This window comes from Marmota flaviventris, chromosome 7 (genome assembly GCF_047511675.1).
Source record: "Marmota flaviventris isolate mMarFla1 chromosome 7, mMarFla1.hap1, whole genome shotgun sequence".
NCBI classification, from domain to species: Eukaryota; Metazoa; Chordata; class Mammalia; order Rodentia; family Sciuridae; genus Marmota; species Marmota flaviventris.
The window spans coordinates 117,276,449-117,300,979 of record NC_092504.1 but is presented as its reverse complement, the minus strand read 5'-3'; the positions used below and the strand labels follow the sequence as shown (position 1 = coordinate 117,300,979).

Genomic DNA, 24,531 nt, shown 5'->3' with positions numbered 1-24,531 from the left:
TTATTTAGAGACAGGGTCTCATTGAGTTGCTTAGGTCCTCACTGAGTTGCTTGGGGTCTCAATAAGTTGCTGAGGCTGGGTTTGATCCTCCTGCCTCGGCCTCCTGAGCCACTGGGCTTATAGGCCTGGGCCACCATGCCTGGCAAGAGGAACAATTCATTCCTATTTGGGTGTTGACTTAGAGGATAGTAGAATCTAACCTATTTAATAGAATTGAGGGCCTACAGAGCTCAGGAAGCCGGTCCCTGGAGGGCCCTTCAGCTGGGCTGAAGGGAGGCCTGGGACCTGCAGGGGAGGCCCAGGTGGCTGGCGATCTGGGAGGGCTCAGGCCACTTGGAAGCAGAGCATCTTGCCACCTGACCTCGCCCACGGACGTCAGCCCTGCAGAGTGGAGGGCTGGGCACATGTGCAGCTCGCCATTGGCTCCTTCTCTCTGGAAAAGCTCTTCCTTCCTTTCCAGAACAGCCTCTCTCAGTGCCATCTGCTTCTTCTCACTCTGTGTCGCAATGAAACCACCTGCCTGCCATGAAAGAGGGTATTGTCTTTCCACCTGAGCCTCCTACACCTGGGTGGGAACAGCAGCGGGTCCCCATGCCAGGACACTCTCCCACCGGGCCTCACCTGGGAGCAGCTCAGGTGCTCGTGGGGAGGGAGGTGGGGGTGCCTCCTGGACCGGGATCTTGGGGTGCTTCCTGGACCAGGATCTTGGGGTGCCTCCTGGACCGGGATCTTGGGGTGCCTCCTGGACCGGGATCTTGGGGTGCCTCCTGGACCGGGATCTTGGGGTGCGGGGCAATGAAACAGCGGGCGTGGCCCATAAAATAACCCCCTCCCTGGGCATTGCCAAGTGGCGGCAGTTTCCTTAAAGATGTAATTATCTTCGGGAAAAGGACTCCAGAGCGCATCGACCCTTGGGGGATAGAATGTTTACAATAGGAAAAAATGTCTGCGTCTTTTCCCCCCTTTATTGAGATATTTGAGCCACCCACAATGACAGTTATGGAAAACAAAGTCCTTGTTCGCAGAGTCCACAGAAAAGAGCCCACGTGAGACTCCTGGGCTGCGCGGTGCAGCTGGGGCCTGGGGTGACACTGGGGACACCGCCGCGCAAGGGCTGCCGGGAGCAGCTCCTGGCTTCAAAGAGCCTGCGGCGGCGGATCGGCTGCACCCAGGAGCTGGGGCGGGTTTATAAACTTAGCTGAGCTACTGAAGGAAGAAGGAAAAGGGTCTTGCAGTGTGTGTCTGAGAGAAATGCAAAGAGAGCCACAAGGTACAGTTGATGGGACCTAGGTCCTGGGGGCCCCTGTCAGTGGCCCTGGCCGTCGCAACCCTGGCACGCCACAGTACAGTCTTCAGTCCCCTGCGATATTTCCACTCTGACAGCAGCAAAGGGCCAGCAAGTTCTGTGCCTCGGGTTGTTTTCTTGCCTTGAAGTCCTAGAAAAGCAAAGCGCAGGCGCTGGGCTGACGCAGTGCCAGCAGATCCGTCTGTCTGTCCACAGCCGGCGCCTCCGCTGACACTGACAGGCCCTGGATCCTCCTTTTCACTTCCTCTTCCCTGTCATTTCTGATCCTTCACTTTCCTCTCCACCTTCTTGCAGTGTCCTTGTCAAGAGAGAAGGAGACTGCTGGCTACAGGGCCTCTCCGGGACACTCGCAGGACGTGCCTGAATGTCAGGTGGGTGAAAATGTTTATTCCCTCTAAGCTCCTTAAGAATAGCCTCAAGGCAGAGGAGGAGGAGGATCACAGGGAGCAGGGTAGAAGCCCCCAGCCCTCTGCACACAGCCCCTGCCAGCGAAGATGGATTCCAGCTTGCAGAGCTGCCCAGCCACTGCTAGGGTCAGGGTTAGTCCAGACTTCCAGGCCCCAGAAATGATCAACCTTCTCATCTACTCCAGGGTCCTCCCATACCCAGCTCACATGGGCACGCTCATACCCTCAGAAAACTAAGAGGATTCCCTGCAGTGTTTTCTGAAAACAGTTATGTTAGCCCTGGAGGGCCAAATGAGAGACATGTGTAGCACCCATCAGAGTCTTTGGTAACGGTGCCGCTGGTCTGTTTCTTCTCCCAGCAACCTGCCACCTCAGGTACTCTCAGTCAGAAGAAAGAGCTCTGCTCAGAAGCCTCCCTTTTCATAAGTCATCCACGAGCGGGTTATTCTTTTTATTATTATTATTATTATTATTATTATTATTATTATTATTATTATACCAGAGATTGAACCCAGGGTGCTTAACCACTGAGCCACACCCCCAGCCCTTTTATTTTTTTATTTAGAGACAGGGTCTTGCTAAGTTGCTGAGGGCCTTGCTAAGTTGCTGAGGTTGGCTTTGAACTCGCGATCTTCCTGCCTCAGCCTTGAGAGCTCCTAGGATTACAGGCACGTGCCCCACCATACCTGGCCTAGGTTATTCTTTTTTTTTTCTTAGTTATTGATGGACCTTTATTTATTTGTATGTGGTACTGAGAATCAAACCCAGTGCCTCATACATGCTAGGCAAGAGCTCTACCCCTGAGCTACAACCCCAGCCCTTAGGTTGCTTTTTAAAAATTAATTCTTAAAAAATATATAGGCACTAAGAAATTGTATAGGGCATGAATACACACTAATCATGTGACTGTCAAATGAAAACCTTTCCTGAGATGTTCAAGGGCACCCAAGTGATAAATTTGGAGTCATTCAGATCTTGTTCCGCAGGCATGTGCAGGTGTATGAAGAACTTCATGTGGGTGGAAAGCCAGGCAGGGCAAGGTCAGAGCAAAAGCCTTAGTGACTGTACCTTCCTGTCTATGGTGCCTGTGCCCTGGGTCTGCTACCCTACCCTACCACTCCAGGCAGCATCAGTTAGGATTTTAGAGAACAGATGTGCACCCCATTGCCAAATGATTTGGGATTTTTAAGACATGGTCTTTCTCTTGATGATCATTGGGGAAAATATAAAACTTGCACGTATGATTCATTATGGAGACCCTGCCCACCCCACTCCACCCAGCAAAACTGGAGTGCACAGTGTGAGGCCTCAGAAATGAGCAACCTTCTCATCTACACCAGGGTAGAGAGGGAGTTTCGAGGGCGAGAGTGGCACGGGCTCAGGTTCTACAAGAAGGATTCACGGGTGGGCACTGGTGGTCATTTGGGGGAATGGCAGGGGCACAAGGCAGGAGAAAGGCCAGGGTATTCCGTGAGGCCTTGCAGGGGTTGCCGCTCTGCTGAGTGTACGTCCACTCTGGCTCCGGCGAGATCTGTGATTTTGGTTCCCTGTGAGCAGGACACTTGTTCTTGAAGCCTCAGTGTCCCGTGAGTACAAGACCAGGAGGGAATAAATAAACATTCAATCAGCAAATCTGATACTGGCGACGGTCCCCATTTGGACTTAGCATAAACCTTTCATAGGAGGTGGTGGGGACAGGATGGCAGTGGGGGGAACTTGGGGACTCACTTAGCAGCTTTTCAGAAGCATTTTGTTACTTTAGCAACCAGTATAATTGTACCCTTGTGTGCCAGCTGAATGTCAGCTGTGGTCATGATAATACCAGTTTAGCCAACCTTACATAGCGTTGCAAAGATCAAATGTCAAAATGTACATGAGAGCTTTTTATAAACTGTCACAGGCTGAGCAAGTACAAATTGCTGCTGTTCCTATCATTACAGCATGCTCTGGAGTCGTGTGGTACACTGGGGTGGAAAACAGAAAAGCAAGTTCTAAAATAATAATAGAAGCAGAAAGATATTTTCTGGACCATTTATAATTGGAGAAAGCTTGTTTCATTTGTGGACCATCATGGTATTCACTGTTGCTCAGGGTAATGATACCACCCTTAGCATCCCCGGGGAAACCCCCAAGGAGCTAGAACTCCTACCTCTGCCCAGCAGAAATGAAGATCCCCTCTTTAGCTGGAGGGTCTCTACCTCCACCTACCAGTCACAAGGTGGGACTCTCCTATTCTCTGTCAGAGTCATGCCAGAGAATTTCAGTTAAAAGAGGTGATTTGAGTAAGATTCAGAGTCTTGTAATGCAATACAAAAATGTCCAGGCTCAATCTATAGGGATAGAGCTTGTTCTGATCACCCTACAGATATCTTGGTTGTACCTGCCATTTGGCCAGCTAGGTGACCCTTAACACATCCCAAGACCTATAGTAAGCAAAGTTGTTAAGACAGCCAGCCTGGCATGTGCTGGCCACAGATGCCTGTACTGTTTCTTGACTGATGTTAAATGTTTTTGAGAAAACCCAGATATACTCTGACAGGCTGCAGTCCAATATGTCAGGCTTGGCATATAAGCCCTTTCTCCTGCCTTGGGGTGTGGGGATTCACTTTTCTTGCTGCCACCCAAGACATAAGAGCTTCTCTGCATAAGTCACCAAATACTCAATTGCATGTCATGAAGTCCTGAATTTGTCTGACTCTTCCTTTAAGCTCATGGCCCCCACTGCTCTTGGTGGCTGGTTTGTATATACCATGCCTAGAGTTTTCCAAAACAATTTTTTTTAAAAAAAATCACTTGTCATACCCCAAACTAGGAAGAGTTCAAACTGAATGAAACAAAGATCATTAATAGATGCCAATGCCAAGATGACAAAGAAGGTAGACTTATCTAACCAAGATTTTAAGGCAATTATGATAAAAATGTTTTAACAAACAACTAAAAACATGCTTAAAACAAATGGAAAAACTTAGCACACAAAAAAAGAAGATATCAAGAAGATTCAAATAGAAATGGAAAATACAATAATAGAAATAAAAATCTCATTGGATGGGTTCAACAGCAGAATGGAAAGAATTAATGAACTTGAAGACAGAACGATAATAATTGCTCAGTCTGAACAATGAGGGAAAATAGACTGGAAAACAAATGATCAGAGCCTCAGAGACCTATGAGACTATAACAAAATATCTTAGTGTCACGTGATTAAAGTTCGGAAGAAAAGGAAGCTGGAAAAGAACTTGAAGAAATAAAGGCTGAAAGCTTCCTGGTTTGTCAAGATACATAAATATAAATATTTAAGAAGATGAGCAAACCCCTGGCAAGATAACTCCAATAAATTCATGCCGGCTTATATCATGATTAAACTTCTGAAAACTAAAGGAAAAAAAGAATCTTGAGAACAGCTGGTGGAAAATGACAATTTATCTACAGTTTGAGCCACAGGAGACTTCTCATCACAAGGAAGTGGCATGATATTTTTCATGTACTAAAAGAAATGCCTAAGAATCCTATACTCTTAGAAAAAAAAGATGCTTCATGAATGAAGGGAAATCAAGGCATTCTCAGATGAAGGAAAACTAAGTTGAGTTTGTCACCAATAGAGCAATCCTAAAAGAATGGCTAAAGAAAGTCTCTAAATAAAAGGAAATGACAAAAGAAGGAAATGTGGGACATTCAGAAGGAAAAAGATCACAGTAAACAAAAATATGGCAAAATATAATAGACTTTTCTTAATCTCTTGAGGTTTATGAACAATGTTTAAGCATTGAAACAGAACCTTATAACACTGTACAATGTGGTTCTAAATATAGGTAGAGGAAGTATTTATTTTTTGTGTGTGTGGATTGAACTCAGGGACACTTGACCACTGAGCCATATCCCCAGCCTTATTTTGTATTTTATTTAGAGACAGGCTCTCACTGAGTTGCTTAGGGCCTTGCTGTTGCTGAGGCTGGTTTTGAACTCATGATCCTCCTGCCTCAGCCTCCCTAGCTTCTGGGATTATAGGTATGTGCTACTGCATCTGGCTAAAGGAAGTATTTAAAACAATTATTTTATAAGCAGACCTGAAAGAAAGTAAGATTTTTATATTTATTTGAACTGGTAAAATGATGGCACTAGTAATCCATGGTAAGTTATGTATATATAATTTAATGCCTAGACCAATTTGTTAAAAAGCAACAGAGAAATACACAAAAAACAGTAGAAAGAAATCAAAATAGTAATCTCATAAATGTTCAAGTAACCCATAGGAAGCCAAGAAAGGGAAATAAAAGTCAGAGAGAATAAACAGAAAACAAAACAAAACAAAAGGTCAGACTTCAGTCCTAACATATCAATAATTACATTAAATGTAAATGGCCTAAATATTCCAATTAAAAGAATTGTTAGAGTGGATCAAAGAAACAGCCCAATTACAAGTTGTCCCCAAGAAACTTACTTCAAATATAATAATAATAGCAGACTGAAAATAAAAGGATAGGGCTGGGGTTGTGGCTCAGTGGTAGAGTGCTTGGTGGCATGTGTGAGGCCCTGGGATCGGTCCTCAGCACTGATATAAATAAATAAATAAATAAATAAAAGATCTATTGACAAATAAAGTAAATAAAAGATCTATTGGTCTATCCTTAATAGAGAACAACCAAATGTTTTCTTCCTAAGATCAGGAACAAGGCAGGAATGTGCCCTGTCACAATTCTTATTCACAGCTCTGGAATTTCTAGGCAGTGTGACAAGTCAAGGAAAAAAAAAATTAACAGCAGGTTGGGAATGAATAAAACTGTCCCTATTTGTAATGACGTAATTTTCTACATAAAAATTTCCAAGTAATCTACCTAAAACTTCCCAAAATTTATCCTGCAAGGCTACCGGACATAAGATCAACGTACAAAAACCAATCGTACAAATTGAGCATCTTTGATCCCCAAATCCAAAACCCCAAATGCTCCAATATCCAAAACTTTTTGAGCATTGATGTGATGCTACAAATGGAAAATTCTACACCATGATACCTAGTTTCATGCACAAAATTACTAAAAATATTGTACAAAGTTACTTTCAGGCTGTGTGTATAGGTGTATATGAAACAGGAGTGAATTTCATATTTGGATTTGGGTCCTATCCCCAAGATCCCTTCTATATATACAAACATTCTTAAATCTGAAATACAAAATGCTTCAGATTCCAAGCATTTCAGATAATCAATACTAGACTTATTAATAAATACATAAACACCAAATTAAAGATATAATACCATTTGTAATAGCTCAAAAAAATGCTCAGGCCTTGTATGCTTAGTGTGCACTATGCTGATGAAAAATCAGTGATCTAAATAAATAAAGAGACATAACTATGGTTATGAATTGGAAGATCCAACATAGTAAGGATATAAATTCTCTTTGAATTTATTCACAGATTATCACAATTCCTATCAAAACCCCAGCAATACTATAGTGATGTAGCCACTTCAATGTTCATAGCAGCTCAATTCATAGTAGCTAAGCTATGGAACCAACTAGGTGCCCTTCAACAGATGAATGGATAATTAAAATGTGGTATGTTACTCAGCCATAAAGAGAAATGAAATTATGATATCTGCCGGTAAATGGAACTGAAGACTATCATGCTAAGTGAAATAAGCCAATCCCCCCAAACCAAAAACCAAATGTTAGCAGATGCTAACTCATAAAAGTGGGGTGGCTAGGAAAGAAAAAAAGTATTTTGGATTAGATGAAGGAGAATGAAGGGAAGGGAGGGGGAATGGGAATAGGAAAGATAGTAGAATAAATTGGACATAACTTTCCTATGTCATATATGAATATGACCAACGTAACTCCATATCTTGTACAACCAGAAGAAAAGGAAGTTGTACTCCTTGTGTATAAAATATGTCAAAATATATTCTGCTGTCAGGTGTAACCAAAAAGAACAAATAAAAAAAGCAAAAAAAAAAAAAAAAAAAAAAAAAACCAGCAATTTTTTTCATTATATAGATAATTCTACAAATTTGGAAAGACAAAGAAAACAGAGTAGTTACAAATTTATAAAATAATAATAAATTGGTACTTATTTTTCCACTTTCAAGACTTTTTATCTAGATACAGTAATCAAAACTGTGCATCACTGGACACAGTGGTGCACGCCTGTAATCCCAGCAGCTCGGGAGGCTGAGGCAGGAGGATCACAAGTTCAAAGCCAACCTCAGCAACTAAGCAAGGCCGTAAGCAACTCAGTGAGACCCTGTCTCTAAATAAAATGTAAAAAGGGGCAGTGATGTGGTTCAGTGGTTAAATACCCCTGGGTTCAATCCCTGGTCCCTAAAAATAAATAAATGAAAAATTAAAAAACCAAAAAACTTGCACATTGTTGGTGGAGGAATACATACATAGATCAGTGGAACAGAACAGAGAACCCAGAAATAACTCACACAAATATGTCCAGTTGATTTTTAAAATTTGTTCTGTTTAGATATACATGACAGTAGAGTGTATTTGGACATATCATACATGCATGGAGTATAACTTATTCCAGTTAAGATTCCATTCTTGTGGTTGTACATGATGTGGAGTTACACTGGTCATGTGTTCATATGTGAACATAGGAAAGTGATGTCTGATTCATTCTACTGTCTTTCCTATTCCCATCCCCTCAACCCTTACCTTCGCCCAACTGATTTTTGACAAAGGATGCAAAAGAAATTCAGTGGATGATGAATCTTGAACTTGAGTCTCACCTTATATAAAAATAACTCAAAATAGATCATGGACATAAATGTAAAACCATAAAACTTAGAGAGAGATTTAAAGGACAATCTTGAGGATTTAGGGCCAAGTAGGATTTGTTCAATTTTATATCAAAAGCACAATCTATAAAAAGAAGAAAAATTGATCAATTGGACTTAATCCACATGAAAAACTTTTCTCTAGCCAGGCGCAGAGGCACATGCCTATAATCCCAGTGACTGGGAGGCAGAGGCATGAGGATCGTGAGTTCAAAGCCAGCCTTAGCAATTTAGCGAGACGCTGAGCAACTCAGTGAGACTCTATCTCTAAATAAAATACGCAATAGGGCTGGGGATGTGGCTCAGTGGCTGAGTGACCCTGAGTTCAAACCCCAGTACATCCCCCCACAAAACAAAAACAAAAACAAAAAACAAAAAACACCTTTCTCTGAGAAAGATACTATTTTCTATTTTATTTTCCTGGTACTGGGAAATTAACCTAGGGAAGCTTTACCTCTAAGGTATATCCTCAGCCCTTCCTTATTTTTTACTTTGAGACAGGGTCTCTGTAAGTTGCCCAGACTGGCCTTGAACTTGTGATTCTCCTGCCTCAGCCTCTGGAGTCCCTGGGATCGCAGGCGTGTGCCATCATGCCTGGTGAGCAAGATCCCATAAAGAGGATTAAGAGACCAGCTGCAGGAGGAGATATTTGCAAACTACACATACATCAAAGTACTATTATCCAGAATACATAAAGAACTCTCAAAACTCAACTGTAAAAGAGCAAAGAGTCCAATTAGAAGAGTCATGAAGAGACATTTCACCAAGGATCAAAAGATGTTCAACCTCATTATCCACCAGGGAAATGCAAAGGGAGACCACGATGGTCCCTTACTACAAAAACATGGGACAGGCTAAATAACGCAGGTACAATGCCAGTCTCAGCAATCTAGCAAGGCTGTAAGCAACCTAGTGAGACCCTGTTCAAAACAAAACATAAAAAGGGCTAGGGATGTGGCTCAGTGGTTAAACGCCCTTGGGCTCAATTCCTTATAGCAAAAAAAAAAAAAAAAAAAGTCTTTACAACATATACTGGTGGAGATACAATGTGGACAAACTGGATCACCAGTGCACTGCTGGTGGGAATGTAAGATGGCTTTGCCCCCCTGTAAAATAGTTGGGCAATTTCTTTAAAAAATAACATGCAGTGTTGGGTGCGGTGGCCCTGCTTGTAATCTCAGCAGCTCAGGAGGCCAAGGCAGGAGGATCACAAATTCAAGGCCAGCCTCTGCAATTTAGTGTTTCAAAAAAAAAAAAAAAATACAAAGGACTGGGGATGTGGCTTAGTGGTGGAGCACCTGTGTTCAACCCCTAGTATGAAAAAACCAAACCAAACCAAACAACAACAACAACAAAAAAAAAAACAAAAAAACCCATGTGACTACCAGACGACCCGGCAACTGTATTCCTGGATATTAAACTGAGAAAAATATAGAATTACATTCATACAAACACCTGTTCATACAATGCCGGTGATCTGGCCCTGTCTTAGAGGCAGTGCAGAGATGGGACCCAGAGCCTCTTCCTACCAAACTGATCTGTGTTGCGCCACCAGGCACCCGCTAGTCTGTTGGGGCCATAACAGAGGCTGTCCTCTTCTGCGGCCGCCCTGTTCTGGTGCTTCTGGCTCCCACCAGGGGAAAGGAGGTGTGTTCTACTACACAGGTGATCAGAGACTGAATCGCTATGCTAGGTAATGGATGGCAGTCCCTTCCATGTTCCTAGGCTGAAGTCCTAACTGTGTGACAGTTTCTGGAGATGAGTCATTTGGGAGATGATATCAGGAGGATCTGCTCCCCCTGATATATTAGTGCCCTTATAAGAGTCCCCAGAGAGTTTGCCCTGTCTCTCTCCTGGCCATCTTGAATTTCTAGCCTCAATGTCTGTTATTCAGGTGACCAGTGCATAGTGTGGTATTGTGGTGGGCTGAGCTAAGATGGCTTTTAGTAGTGACAATGAGGTGTTGCTGTGACAAGTACCTAAACACGCGGAAGCGACTTTGGACTGAATAATGGGCAGTCACGGGAAGAGTTTCCAGGTGCCTGCTAGAAATATGGACAGTTGAATACCATTCTGATGAGGTCTCGGGTGGAAATAAGGAACACGTTTGGACAGTGGGGAAAAACGAATCTTTTTTACGAAGTGGTAAAGAACTTGGCTGAACTCTGTGTAGCGTGTGTGAAGGGTAAAACTTGAGAGTGGTAAAATTGAATATTTGCCAGAGGATATTTCTAAGCAGAGGGTTGAAGGTACGGCTTGGTTTATCCTGATGTCTTATAGTAAAATGTGAAAAGAGAGATGCACAAAGAAGGAGTCGTTAGGCAAAGAGGAACTAGAGATCTGAAGTTTGGGAAAATTCTCAGCCTACCTGTACTGAAAAATTGAGAATGCTTGCTTTAAAAAACAAACAAACAAAACAAACAAACAAAAAACCCACACACCCCCAACGGCTGAACTATCTGATGACCAGTGGGTAGGACCGCGGTAGCAGAGCACTGTCTGTTTGAACTAAAGAGACAGAGACAGGGATAAAATAAAGGAAGACCGTCAGACGTTTTAGGTTTGACACTACAGGACAGTTGAGCTATTTGATGATGAACATGTGCTACTCTTTGAAAGGAGAGGGAAAAATGATCTTGAAGGGGGATTCGGAGACCATTAGGGCCACCAGCTCAGCTTCCATGGGCCATCTGGGCCTACACCTGGAGCCCTGGGGCTAGGACGAGGGCCCAACAGTCATGAGATCCCTGCCTGCGGCCAGGGGGCAGTGCCCTACTGTAGAACCAAAGGATGGGGGCCCCCCTGGAGAGCCGTGGCCTGGGAGGTGGGACACCAAGCCCGAGGGTTATTCTAGAGCCTCAAGATCTAATCGAACATTCCTCACTGAGGGACAGGTCACCCCTTTCTCCCTTCTGATTTTTCCCTTTTGGAGTGGGAATGTCTAGCTTCCATCTATCCCACTGTTTGGTGTTGGTAGCACATAATTTTTCAGGTTTTATAGGTTCACAGCCGCAGAGGAATTTTACCTGAGGATGAACTGTGCTTTGAGCCTCGCCATATCTGATTTAGATGGTCTGATTTAGATGGTACCGGGATAAGGCTTTAGACTGCAGGCCTTGGAGAGGGTGCTGGGATGAGTTAGGCTTTGGGGGCTGTTAGGATGCCATGAATGTGTTTTGCCCACAGGGAGGATTGGAATTGGCCAGGTGCTGGGGTGGAATGCTGTGGAACACACTCCCCCAAATTCAGATGTTGAAATCGTAACCCCCATGCGATAAGTCTTCAGAGATGGGGATCTTCAAGTGATAACTAGGCTTAGATGAAGGCGGAAGCCTAGTGAGGGGATTAATGTCCTTATAAGAAGAGACACCAGTGAACTTGGCTCTTTCTGTCCTCACCATGAGGACACAGTGGGAAGGTGGCTGTCCACAGCCAGGAACTGACCCTACTGGCACCTTGATCTTGAACTTCCAAGTCTCCAGAACCACGAGAAAATGAATTTCTGTTAAAAAAAAGAGAACAGATATGGCTGCTTTCTTTGCCCAAATCTGGAAACAACCCAGACGTCCTTCAGTGAGTGAATGGCTGAAGAGTCTATGGCATATCCCCCCCTGGGGAATATTGTACAGCGATATGAAGAATGAGTTATTGATATATACAAAAACCTGGATGAATCTCAAGGTAATTATGCTGAGTAATAAAAGCTAATTCCAAAAGGTTGCATATTGTATGATTTTATTTATGTAATATTTTTTTAAATAGTTTTCAGTTGTAAATGGACATGATACCTTTATTTATTTGTTTATTTTTACGTGGTACTGGAGCTGGAACCCAGGGCCTCGTGCATCCTAGGCAAGTGTTCTACCACTGAGCCACAACCCCAGCCCTATTTATATAACACTTTGAAGCGATAAAATTATAAAACTAACAAATAGAAGAAGGGTTTGGGGAAGGAGGAAGGAGAGTGGTCATAGCTGTAAAAGAACAACAGAAGCGACCTGTGGTTGATGGAAATGTTCTGTATCTTGGCTGTATCACGTTCAGAATTTTGTTGGTGATATTGAACTACAGTTTTGCAAGATGTTACTTTCTTTTTTCTTTTCTTTTCCTCCTTTTTCTTTTCAGTGCTGGGGATGGAACTTAGGGCTGGTTACCGCCATTGAACTACAGCCTGGGACCAGATGTTCCCACTGTTCCTCGGGAACTGAGTGAAAGTCATCATAGAGCTCTCTGTATTACTTCTTACAGCTGCATATGAATCCATAATCATCTCATAATAAAAAAATTAATTTAAAAGATTACTGAAGACAGCAGACAGCTTGCTTATGATCTATTGATATGTGGTATATTGAAAACGAAACCAGAGACTTTTGAAAATGTTTACTTAATTCCTTTGAAAATAAACCCAACACATATGAATGAAAATAGCTTATTTTTATGAAGACTATATTTTTCCATAACCGAAAACAATTAGTGAGAATTGTGACATTGTTTTGCATCTTTGGGATCTCTGTAATGTCTGACTTAGTAGAAGACAACTGGATGCTCATATCTGTTCTGAAGTCCAGTGTAGTGATGTTTTCTCATTGAAATATGAGACAATCCAGCCCCACTTGGAGGTGAAGTTTGGAAAATTGAAGAATGTTTTATTAGTCTTTTCACATACTTGCATATACTAATTTTTATTTAGTGCAAAAATCTTGGAAAGTGATAGTTTCTTGAAGATTAGTTGCAGTGTAGAAATGATTATTTATTTGTATCTATCTATCTATTATCTATCTATTTATTTTGGAATACTTGATTGAGCCCAGGGGTGCTAAACCACTGAGCCACATCCCTAGCTCTTTTTATTTCTTACGTTGAGAAGGTCAGGCTAAGTTGTTTAAGGCCTTGCTAAATTTCTGAGGCTGGCTTTGAATTTGTTATCCTCCTGCCTCAGCCTCCTAAGCTGCTGGGATTATAGGCCTGTACCACCAAGACTGGCTGGAAAGGATAACTTTTAAAAAAGATTAGTTGAAGCCATATGAGTGAACTTTTTATATTCTGCTACATTAAAATCCATTTACCAGTTGACCTTTGGCCTGTGGAACTGCCGAAACAGCTAGGGGTTCCTGGACCACTCTTTGAGAACAATTGCCCCAAAGTTCTTCGTCTAAGACCTGATCAAAAGGCATTGATTTGGTGATAGAATATCAAAATCTTTTGTTCAGAACACTGTTCAGAGGCTGGGCAAATAAAATGATTGGAAGTAAAGTCCTCCTCAGGAGGAGATAACAAATGTTTAGGGCAGAATCCAGCCTCCGCGGCTCTGGTGCCCCCCAAGGTGGCCATGTTGATCTGGGGGCTGTGCCACTGTGTGTGTATCCTCCAAGAGAAGGGACCATTCTGCCAGCACACAGGCCTCTTAAGTGACAGTTCAAGCACTTTGAAAAGAAGCTTTCTTCTGTTTTTATAGATGGAGGTCTTGAATGCTTCCAATGGCTTGTGCAGGGCGCAGAGTGGGAACCAGGTGCCAGAATTCCTGACCCTCTTCGCCACCCACCTCCCCGCACAGCCGTGAATGGCCCCTGTTAGCGGCTGTTAACGAGCCTCTAGCTTCTCTCTTAACAGAGGTATAATGGTTCCCCTGTGAATCTGAGGCAAGGAAACAAAGAATTCTTTCCTTTTCTCAGTGAATAGTAACCCGGGAGAGCTCACTGCCACAGTCATTATCATAGCCAATAACTGAGGCCGGATAGAAACAAGACCAGACACTTTCCCCATAGGGGAAACCATGGCAGCTTTGAAATCCCTTTGCTCTGATGCAGTCGGTGGTCACTCGCTCAAATCTGAGATGACATCTCAGTAAGAGATGATTAGGTGTGGGTCTCTTTTTTTTTTCTTTTTTGCTTCATGCTGTTTTTGTTTTGTTTTGTTTTTAGGAGAGGCTTGCATCTTATTCTGGAAGATTCCAGGCAAATCGGAGCAAGGATTTGTGCAACACTCCCATGAAGCCCAGATAGAGTTTTCATTGTCACTCCACCCAATAGCTGCGACTTTGTTTTCTCTGGTTGTCCCCCGAGGGAACCTGGGTACAGGGAATCCTAATGGGCTGTTGACCTGTGGGCTCTTCCCTCAGAGCTGTCCTTGCAGGCAGGGACTGCCCTGGTCACTGTGGCTCTCTACGGCTCGCACAGTGAGTCACACGGAATTCATGCTTGGTTACTTGTTGAGTTAGTGAACCACATTGAGTTGGTTAGATGCTGAGGTCTGGTTAAGCAGGTAGATAACAGCTTATCACTCCAGGCTGTTCTAGAACTCCACAGGAGACGTCCTGTTCCGTAGAGGGGGAAATTCAGTTGTGCATAAGGTGTTTTTTTTTTTTTTTTTCCCTGGGTTTCCTAACTGGTTTTTAGTTGGTTTAATTTGTCAACCCAAAGGATTCTGGGATCCAAATCAGATCTGAAAATGCCTCTCCTCCCTCTTCCCCGGGATCTTCCTTTAGGCACAAGCAGGAGGCTGGTGTGGCAGGGAGTCAGACTATTCTGGAAGAAAGTCTTCAAATCCAGAAACTATCTTCAGGACCTTATGCCAGGTCAGAACCAAAGGCTTCAGACCCTTGGGGCATCTTGGAAGTGACCATTTGGGTCATAGTTCTATTAAGAGAAAAATATGGACATACGATCACGGTCCCGCACATCTTCTTTTCGTTCTCACGGGTTTTGTCTGCGTGCCTTAGACGAGTTCTCCGTTAAATCCAATTACCATTCATCTAAGTTACAGCAGCGTCAACAACAATAAAAACCCTGTGTAATAAAACACTTCCAAGCCCCAGCTGGTGCCTACTTAAGCAATTACACAGTCCTCGGGTTCGCTGTAATGGGATTTGATTTGTGTTTGGGAATCCCTGAGGAATATATGAATACGAGATTTTACTCTGACTATGGGTTATGGCTGTTACCAAGAGACATATAAATCATAGCAACTAGACTTCAAGCTCAAGTTCACTTCATTCACACATCTATTTTTTTTTTTTTTTACTCATTCAGTCATTACAATTACTAAGAAAGAGACACTATGCTAGGCTACAAAGATACTTTTTTCCATTTATTTTGCAGTGTTGAGGACAAATGTATTTATAAACAGGCACTTGTCTATTGCTTCTGAAATGCTCAGTGCTGTTCTATATCCTTCTATACATTTTGCATCATTTAGTCACCTAACAGCCCCATACTTTACGTATTTTGTTAGCTCCCCCTAAGAGCTGATAGTGTTTTGAAGGAGACAATTGAAAAGATAAACATAGAACAACATGGTGGACGTAGTGGTAAAGACATTCCAAGGTTGTAATGGGCACACAAGAGACACGTGACTCAACTTTCCCCAATACCTGGCCTGAGGGGACAGTGAGGGATACTTGAACCAAGTCACTCCTGCTTCTCTCATGTACAATTACTTAACATTTCATGGTTTTGAAAACATTATTTAACGTTTTATAGCAAATCATCCAACGTTCACTACAGCATTTCATTATATTTCTAAATATTAAGGAAATACATTAAGCTTTAAAATACATCAACTTTTTCTAAAAATGTGGACTAAATCTCACTTGTGATGTTTTGAGCAATCTTTTTTGGTTAAATCTGAATGGAGAGCCATGAACTTTACTCTTGGAGAAATAAGAATATGTGATAATTAGTTGAATTATTAAACTACCAGCATTACTTAGGGTGGAAGGCTCTCACCAAAACTGCCACATGGCGGCTCAGAGCCTGAATTCAGATTCCAAATGTGCTTTAATGGATTCTCCACAGTGTTTGCAAACATACAGGAGGCACTGACGAGAAATTGGGAAATTTCACGTAAAAACCGGTAGAATTCTCATTAAAACTGAATTTTCTAGCTGGGCACGGTGGCACACACCTGTAATCCCAGAGGCTCAGGAGGCTGAGGCAGGAGGATCGTGAGTTCAAAGCCAGCCTCAGCAACAGCGAGGCACTTAGCAGCTCAGTGAGACCCTGTCTCTAAATAAAATACAAAATAGGGCTGGGGATGTGGCTCAGTGGCCGAGTGCCCCTGAGTTCAATCCCCAGTACCACCCCTCCCCCCTCCCCCCCCCCGAACCCCTGAAATTTCTGATTTCTCTTAGGAAAAAATGGACTATCTGGTGGCCATGGCCAGTATTTTGGCTGGGCCACAATCTGCTGTCCCTCTGAAGTGGCTGCCTCCTGGGGATGTGGCATGTTGGTGTAGAAAGGATGAATGTAGGGATTCTCAACATGGATGGTAAAAGGGGGATTTGTGTGTGGTTTTGTGTGGTCGGAGTATAAAATTTGAATCAAGAGGAGTAAAGAGCTGGGCCTGGTGGTGCGGTGGTGCACCTCTATAATCCCAGTGGCTCTCGGGAGGCTGACGCAGGAGGATTGCGAACTCAAAGCCAGCCTCAGCCACTTAGAGAGGCCCTAAGCATCTCAGTGATCTAAATAACATATAAAAAGGGATGGGAGGGCAGAGGTTATGGCTCAGTGGTAGAGCACTTGCCTGGCACGTGTGAGGCACTGGGTTCGATCCTCAGCACCATGTAAAAATAAACAAATAAAATATAGGTTAAAGTATCAAAATAAATAATAAATAAATACATGAATAAATAAATAAATAAAAATAAATAGAACATTCCAAACTCCTCTTCCCACTCCACAGCTCCCCTTCTACACTCTTCCTTCCTTCCGGGGGCAATAATCACTATTCTGAATTTTGTGGGGATTTTTTTTTTTTTTTTTTTTTTGTCTCTCTCAGGATCATTGTATAAATAGCATGAAACTGTGTGTCTTCTTTAATGTCAGGTCTTTTGTTATGGAAGCTTTTTTTTTTAATGTTTTGCTTTTAAGATTCCTTCTGCTGATAACGGGCAACTTTAGTTCATCTTTTCATGGTGTTTTACTATAATGAATAGTATCTTCCAGAACATTCCTGTCCATGTGTTTGGGGGAAATATCTGCACCTAAGGATACTCCTAAAATTAGAATTGTTGATTGGTCTGTGTTATGGGCAGCCAGGTGGGTGTGCCAATTTATAATCCCACCTGAAATCAATATTCAGTAAATAAATGTTGAAATGGAAAAAATAGTTTTGCCCAGTGTATCTGTTTTCACAGTGCTGGGGGTTGAACCCGGGGCCCTGGGTGTGCTAGGAGAGTGCCCTACCCCTGAGCCACAGCCTCGGCCCAACCTGCTGTCGTGTTATTCAGAGACCCCCGGGAACATCTTCAGTATCTTTTCTTTATGCTCATTTTTTAAAAAAATATTTTTTAGTTATAGATGGACTCACGACCTTCATTTTATATATTTATTTCTTATGTCGTGCTGAGGATGGAACCCAGTGCCCACGTGTGCTAGGCCAGGGCCCTACCCCTGAGCCCCAGCCCCGGCCCCTCTTTATGTTCATTTTGACTTAGTCAATCTGCCATTCTTCCCCCTTTTGATTTGTGTTACATCTTTCCTCTCACGGATTCATCCTAAGGTCAAAGTGCTCTTCTTTCTACGTCTTAGGCCCTGTTCTTTCTCTCTCTCTTTTACTCATCTCCCCCAACCCCACTCTCTGCCTGGAGAAAGGGCGGCCCCACTTCCTTATCTAGAAATCCCCCGTGGAGCTGGGCATGGCGGCATACGCCTGTGATCTCAGCCACTCAGGAGGCTGAGGCAGGAGGATTGTAGGTTCGAGGCCAGCCTGAGCAAGTTAGGGAGTCCCTGAGCAACTTAGTGAGACCCTGTCTCAAAATAGAAAATAAAGGGGGCTGGGGGTGTGGCTCAGTGGTTGAGCACCCTTGGGTTCAATCCCTGGTTTCAAAAAACAGAAACAGCAAACAAAACAGAAATTCCCTGTGGATTCAAGGCTGGAGCAAGATTCCCAACATCAGATAAGGAGAGGGCAGGGCCTTGGAGGCCTCGGGAAGACCCCACCCTTGGGCTCCTTGTCCAACTTTGTGCTGTTTTGTGTTTTTATCCCCCTTTTCTCTTTAATATGTGTCACCTGTTTAGTTGGCCTTTGGGGACCCGGGGATGTTGGGTCTGTTGAACTCCCTGTTTCCTGAGCGGACAGGTAAGTGGCCCTGGGACCTACTCAGGATTCCCTGGGGCTGCTGGGCCCAGGCAGGTGGCCCGAGGGGAGCAGAGCAGGCCTGGAAATAAACAGCTAAGGCCTTAGCAGAAAGGGCCCCCGGAGCTCCAGCCCTGCCTGCCATTTCCACAGGGGACAGGAGGCCTCGCACAGGTCGCATGGCCCCGAGAGGGGCTGGTCCCCTCTGTGGCTGGAAGTGCTCTGCCGGGCCCCAGGCACCTGGCACTTGGGCATCTTGACTCCAGGCTCCATGTGGTTCCTCCTGGTGGCCTCTGTAGGGAGCCTCAAGGACTTCTGGAGGTCCAGGGTGCCTCTCTAGCTGTCCTGCCACAGACGGGGAAGGTGCCATGGGGGATGATCCTCTGCCTCATTTGCCTGTTTTTACTTAGCCCCACCCTGGAGTCAACTGGAAAACTTTTTAAAAGACTGCTACCTGGGTCCCACGCCCAGAGGCTCTGCTCTAACTGGGCCTGGGCATCTGGGTGTTTGCAAGCTTTCCAGATGGTACTAACGTGGCCAAAGCTGAGAAGCTGCCTAAAGTCAAATCTGAAGCACTCAAGGACCTCAGGAGACCATCTGTTGTGTTCTGCTTTGCTCCTCTTACTAGGGTTCATTGATGCCCACTGTGTGCCAGATAAGGTGCTGAGCTGGGAACACACACTGGGTCCATATGATCAGCTCTGGGGTAAGGGGAAGAAAACAAAGGCTCAGAGAGGTTAAGGGACTTACTCAAGGTTACACAGCAAAGCTCTGCTTTCAATTCTGGTGCTTCTGACTACCTTGCTGGGCTCTTGCTGCCCCAGGGAACCTCTTGTTTGGAGGAAAATCAAGGAGGGTTTAGAGATTGAGAGAGCCCTTTCATTCAGCGTAGCAGGTTAACAAGATTTAAAACATGAATGAGGAAGCCTCACGAGAATGCAAGGGAGTGGGGAGAGAGGAGAAAGTTGTCCACTTTGAATTTGGGGATCCCAAGCTCTCCTACAATGAAGTCTTTGTTTGCAGAGCTCAGAGGAGCCACAGTCACGGCTACCATCTGGGCCCATCCGCTGTGGGTGAGTCAGGCCCGAGCAGGACTCTGACTCAGGCTGATGAGAGATGAGCAGCCTCCCCAGCCTCCCCCAACCCTCCTCTGTGTCTCTGGGATGGGCCAGCCTGCTCCAGAGTGCTGGAGACCCTGGCCAGCTCTGCCAGGCCCAGCTGGCTCAGCGGCCGAGAAGGCTAAGGATCTGGTGATGTGGTTTTAATTTTTTTAATGATCCATTTTCTCATGCATTGGTCTTTCTTTCTTTCTTTCTTTTCATGCTGGGGATTAGAGTAAAGCCCTCATATGTTGGTTTCATGATGAGAAAAATAAATACTGAAAATATTGACTATTTTATAAATACCCATTCCACTATCTGTTGCTATTGATTTTTTTTTTTTTTTTTTTTTTTTTTTTTTTTTTTTGCACCAGGGATTGAAACCAGGGGCGCTTAGTCACTGAGCCACATACTCAGCTCTATTTTTTTTTAGATAATTAATTTAGAGACAGGATCTCACTGAGTTGCTAAGTGCCTTGCTAAATTGCTGAGGCTGGCTTTGAAATGGGCTCCTCCTGCCTCAGCCTCCTGAGCCACTGGGATTACAGGTGTGATGGCACACACTCAGCAGCTCTTGAACTTATAATCTCTCCAAAGACACTTATTATAGATTGAGAATCTAGTTTACAGATCAAAACTATAGGATATAGCTTAGTGGTAGAGCACTTGCTTAGCATGTCTGAGGCCCTGGTTTAATCCCCAGCATGGCAAAGAGAGAGAGAGAGAGGAAAAATTCAAACCTACAGAGCCTAAGGCTATTTATTTATTAACATGTAGGTCATTAGATCAACTAATTTACATTCAATTTTTTAATACAGTTGGGACATATAAACAATGGAAAACTGATTGCTTTCTCTCTGAGCCCAGATTGTCCATTCCTTTAATCACTTCTGACTTGAGAGCATCTTTCTTTCTACTTTCCATCGCTGGAATTTAAACCACTGGCGGAGCCTCACGCGAGGCAGGCATTCGCTGCAATGGCCGCAGAGCAGCTGTGCTGTTTTTTTCACACCAGCATCTCCTGCTCCAGGCCCGGACCTGCCACCCCTTTGGCCTGAGGCAGATTCCCAGAGAGACTATCTGGCTTCCTGTGTCCCTGAGTTGGGCCTAAAGGCACCTGCTTGGATTTGCTCCCTTTCTCCCAAGGAGCTGGGTTTCCGGTCAGTTCTTGCCTCCTGGGGCCCTATGATGGCTGCCCCAGATATCAGGGGGAGACACCACTCTCTGAGCTCGCCATCTTGGTGTGTTTGTGCACTGATGTTGGAGGATCGGGAAATTCCGGGGAGCTTACTTGCTCTTTCTCGTTAAGGGTAATGGGCGCCTACAACTCCTTTTAGACAGAGGTCTTTCTTTTTTCTTTTTGGTGCTGGGGATCTACCCAGAGCCTGCAGCATGCCAAGCCCACACCACTGAACTGCACCTCAGCCCCCAAGTCTTTATAACTATAGAGAGGATCAAAGACTTTTGGTTAATAGCACCCAAAACACTATTTAGTTCTCTGTAAGGATGATTCTCTCAAGTACCTCAATCATCTAGGTCATTGAGAAAGGATTTTGAAAGAGTGTTTGGGTCTTATCTTCTCAAGTGAGACTTAGAAAGTCTGTGAGTGTCTGGGTGTGAATGTGTGTGCATGTGTGTTTGTGGGTGCGTGTGTACGTGTGCACGACTGCACAGAAGAGTCAACCTGGGTGTATTGTCATTGATGGACAGATAGCCATGGGTTCGGGGCCTGACCCAGGCGTTTGTGGAATCAATACATTTTCCCGGACGTGCTTTCCTTCCCTGTCCAATAATGGAGTGTAGTGGCTGCAGGATGGTGAATCCCTGAAAGTGCTCACTCTTGGCCTTGTGGGGTGATGGGCTGGTGAACTATCGCCTCCAATCCCATGAGCCCTCTGCTGAGAGGGCAGTTAAAACTAGATGCAAAAGGTGGTAGCTGGACACAGAAGCCCTGAAAAAGAACTGGGAGAAGTATCAGGCGTGGTGGTGCAGGCCTGTAATCCCAGCAGCTAGGGAGGCTGAGGCAGGAGGATCGCATGTTCAAAGCCAGCCTCAGCGAGACCCTAAGCAACTCAGTGAAACTCTGTCTCCAAATAAAAAACAAAAGTGGCTCGGGATGTGGCTCAGTGGTTAACTGCCCCAGGGTTCAATCCCTGGTACTAAATAAATAAATAGGGAGAAATGCTTTTGGTTTTGTTTTTTCTCTAGGGAGACATAAAATTGTTGAGAAATCCCATATGCAGGAGGAGATAAAATGGCTTTCCCGCACCAGGGGCTGGAAATCAAACCCAGGGCCTTGTGCACGCCAAGCAAGCACTAAAATGGCTCTAACTTGCATGAGGGAGCATCTGAAGCTTAAGATGAGACCAGACCAACTAGGCTCCAATCGTGCCCACCCAACAGTGTAGGCTTGGCTTGTTTATGCTTCCTGACCAGAACAACTGCAGAGGAGGAAAAGTTTATTTAGGGGCTCATGGTTTCAGAGATCTCCACCCATTTTCAGCAGGCTCCATTCCTTGGGGCTCGAGGTGAGGCGGGACATCATGGCGGAAGAGTGTGGCAGAGGGAAGCAGCTCACCTGGTGATCCCTGAGGATGGTGAACTGTAGGAGGCAGGTCTCTACAGTCTGAAAGCAGAGAGAGGCTCCACTCTCCAGATACAAAAATATATGAGCCACAGCCACGGCCCCAATGAACCGCTTCTTCTGTCTACACCCCACCCAATCCAGTCACCACTCAGTTAATCCTATCAGAGATTAACTCACTGATTAGGGTAAGGCTATCACCCAATCATTTCTCCTCCAAACCTTCTTGTGTTGTCTCACACATGAGCTCTTGGGGGACACCTCACATCCGAACCATGTCAATCCTCTGTATAGACAAAATGGCACTTGAAACACTACAGTTGGACTGTGATCCCTAATCCTAGTGGAATTTTAAAAATGTGATCCCGTGCAGTGTTTTTCAAATTGTAGGAGGCAGGTCTCTACAGTCTGCAAATACATTTCTAGGGGTCCATAAATTCCAGGATTTTGTAAATTCTGGGTCTCTAATGCGACTTAGGATAGAAGTGCTGTGGGATTGTCCTATCTGTATTTGCTTGTGTGTCTATAATCACAAGGTCACCAAGTGATCAATAAAAGTGAGAGTGATTCACTTTTTTTTTCCTCTTACTTTTTATAAAAACTGAAGGAACATCCATAGAGCAAAGGATAGTTTTCTCCAAGTCCACCAGTTGCCTTTGGTCCCACGTGCTCGTCCATCTTTCATTTCCACGTCCATGCTGAAGATTGAACTGTGCTCCAAAATGGATGGGACTTGGATGGGGAGGAGAAGCCTGGGGGAAAGCAGGACTGGAATGATCTCAGAGTCTGCTCCCTTCTCTTCCAGGCTCTGACTAACCCCAGGGGTGGAGCCTTTGGGTGGGCGTAGTCTCACAGTTGATGTAGTTCCTTCATCTGTGCGTATCAGTAAGAGTCAAACCTTCCATTACCTTCAACTTAGCGGTAACATGCACATTAACAAATTAAACTTCAGGGAAACAAAAAGTCAAACCACAAACTGGGGAAAAAAAAAACATTTGCAAATGACATCTCTTCTGAAGCACTGGTATCCAAAATATACAAAGAGCTCTTAAAACTCAACAATCAGGAAAACGACCCAGTTAAAAAATGGGCCAAAGACCTGAACAGACACCATACCAAGAAGATATGTAAGTAAGTTGACAAGCAAGTATATGAAAAGGTGCCTCATATCATAAGTCAACGGGGAAATACAAATTAAAACAAAGCACGACTACATGCCACTAGAATGGCCCAAATCCAGCAACAGCAACTCCCATTCATTGCTGTTGGGAATGCAAAACGGTCCAGCCACTCTGAAGGATGGTTTCTTATAAAATCAAACATTTTAATCATATGATCCAGGAATGGTTTTTACCCAAAGGAATTGAAGATTTTATGTCCCCACAGAAACCTGCGCATACTTGTTTACAACAGTTTTATTCATAATAGTTAAACAGAAGACGTCCTTCAACAGGTGAGTGGATACATCAGCTCTGGCACATCCACACAGGGAAATATTATTTGGTGCCACAAATAAGTGTCTTGGAAAGGCACGGAAGGACCTGGCTTGCATAGTAAATGGCAGAAGCTGGCCTGCAGGGGCTGCAAAGCATGGGATAGCCACGACCTGACATTCTGGAAGACAGAACTATGGGAACGGCAGAAGGAACGCTGGTTGCCAGGGGTTGGCAAGGGAGGAAGGATCAACAGAGACAGAGAACCCCTGGGCAGTGAAGCTCCCCTGCACGACACGCTGATGATGGACACGTGTCATCAGACACTTGTCCAAAACCATGGGATGTGCAACCCCAGATGGACCCTAAGTCAACTACGGATTCTGAGTGATAATGACCAGTCAAGGAAGGGCCATCGATTGTAATAAATATACCATTCTGAAGGGGGCCATTGAAAATGTGGGAAGGAGTATATTTGTGGGGGCAAAGGAGTAAATGGAAAATTTTGTGCCTTCTGCTCAATTCTTCTATGAATGTAAAACTGATGTAAAAAAAGAAAACCCCAAATTTACAGGGCTCAGGAATGTAGCTCAGTGTTACGCCCTTGTCTAGCATCCAAAGGCCCTGGGTTCAAACCCAGTATTGCAAATAAAATAAAATATCAGAAAAAATTAAAAGTCCATTTTAAAAATTAAGCTGTTTCTGTACCGGAGTCAGACTTTCCACTCCTGATAGTGGAAAATGAAGGTGGTTCTGCTTTGGATTCATCTAGGAATGGAATGATTTTTAAAAATTTGTTCTTTCTAGTTATATGTGACAGTAGAGTATGTTTTGACATATGTGCGTACA

The 24,531-nt window shown here is 44.1% G+C and overlaps 1 long non-coding RNA gene across 1 annotated transcript; it reads left to right on the top strand.

The window, feature by feature from the left end:
• Window positions 1-1,153: 1,153 nt before the first annotated feature.
• LOC139706536 (uncharacterized) lies at window positions 1,154-14,857 on the top strand. The gene is made up of 3 exons (XR_011708154.1): window positions 1,154-1,270; window positions 1,601-1,677; window positions 14,413-14,857. It is a non-coding gene; the product is annotated as an uncharacterized lncRNA (long non-coding RNA).
• The last annotated feature ends 9,674 nt before the right edge of the window (window positions 14,858-24,531 follow it).